This window comes from Schistocerca gregaria, chromosome 1, assembly GCF_023897955.1.
Source record: "Schistocerca gregaria isolate iqSchGreg1 chromosome 1, iqSchGreg1.2, whole genome shotgun sequence".
In the NCBI taxonomy this organism is placed as follows: domain Eukaryota; kingdom Metazoa; phylum Arthropoda; class Insecta; order Orthoptera; family Acrididae; genus Schistocerca; species Schistocerca gregaria.
In genome coordinates, this window is record NC_064920.1 from 405,739,444 (window position 1) to 405,741,190 (window position 1,747).

Here is a 1,747-nt window from a genome sequence, read left to right on the forward strand (position 1 = left end):
TGGAGGTTGAAGAACTGGAGAGGCTGGAATAAGCCGCTGGGCAGGCCCTTGCATTGGACTGAGGGAGTACAGCTGGTGGTGGACGATGTTGAGGCAGCTGGTGTAGCGACAGCGCCATGGTGGGAGCTAATCCATGCAGTTCTCACAGGGGCAGTGGTGGGTATGGGAAAGGATAGGAGGGGAAGATAGGGAAACGAAAATGTGGGATGGAGAAGTTACCATGGGGAGGGAAGAGTAAACGGTACATGTGACTGTTGATGGAGAGGAAGCTGGGGGAAATGGACATATGGTAGTGGGCCAGAGGGAGTGCTCCAAGTGGTGATGATGGTAGCAGGGCAGGAGGTGGTGTAAATGATGGTGGTGGTTGGGGTGGCAATTATGGGTTGAGGAGTGAGTTAAAGGGGTCGATACATACCAGTGACAAAATGTCGCTGAGACGTTGGATGATGGTTGCTACAGTGTCCAAGACGATATGATGACGATAAATGATGAGCAGCAGCAGTGGTAGTGACAAAGGCAAGTAGATGGATGCGGCAAGTGGTCACTGGCGGCATCAGTTTGGATGGAGACAAGTGTGGGAAATGGCAGACTGCAGCGACGGTTGGGGGGCGGCGACAGAAGTCGAAGGCAATTACTAAGCGGCAGCAGCTAACAGCTAGGACTGGAGATTCGAACCCTGAGAGCATCCCAGGAAGTCGTCACACTCGACAGAAAGAGGGCTTCCAACTCTCAGATAGTAGTGTGGCTTTAAATCCCTACCCCTATATGCAGGACTCATTTGGCAACATCATTTGGGAATGAAACACACTTATTCCTGTTCACGAGTGGTAAGTTGCATCCTAGCCAACAGCAACTTGGGAAATATATAGTACAGTATTTTTTACGAATGTTGTGCTTATTATCTTACTCGAACATGGAGTCTCATGAAAAAAGAAAAGAAACGGATCAGTAACTTCCACAATAGTCCAGTACTATCTACTGCTTGTATTGTTACTTGAGGAGAAGTTGCCACTCGCGACAGTTCTTAAGTGCGACTTCCGGTCACCCAACCTCTCGTGTCCACGCCTTCCGCTGGCTGTGGCACAATGCAGTGCGCCTTCGACTAACTGCTGTTGCACCTCTGACATAGACCCCTCAGTTTAAAAAATCCACTTTACTCAATCAAAAGTGAGGACGTTGTTTTGTCAGTACACCTTGAATTTCTCGCATGAAATGTAGATTCTTCCAGTTTATACGAGTTATTTTCGAAGACGGGAGAAATTGTCCCAATAAGAAATTTTCACGTCACTAAGGTAGCATCATTTGTTGTGAAAATCCTTGTCAAGACTGTGGCATAGGGTATATTTCCTCTAAGTACTTTCTCATCAGGTAAAAATATATCTTTTCTTATCAACTTAATATTTGCTATGTCCTGTATCACAGGACTAGAATATTAAATTCATTTTTGGCCCACAGCGAAGCGCTAAGAACATGCTCTTCTTCTGTCACAGGATGCTTCCTCTCTTTCGAACCCTTTTAAGTAAACAAATGCCTCGTCACACGTGAAGTCTCTCAAGGTAGCAGCACAGAGAAGTAGTAAGTATCAGATCCTCACTATGTATCACTTTATAAATTCGGTAAGATAGCTGATTTTATTATGATGGTAAACTCGTGTAGATGGAATATTCAAATTTCGTTAAGAGATCTTGTCATAACGGAAAAGGCCTGATTACCATATCAACTCTTGAATCATGTCCGTGGTAATCTC

General features: G+C 45.3%; 1 pseudogene; it reads left to right on the forward strand.

Annotated features, from left to right (window-relative positions):
• Window positions 1-1,340: 1,340 nt before the first annotated feature.
• Window positions 1,341-1,515, forward strand: LOC126286210 (U2 spliceosomal RNA; annotated as a pseudogene).
• Window positions 1,516-1,747: the final 232 nt, after the last annotated feature.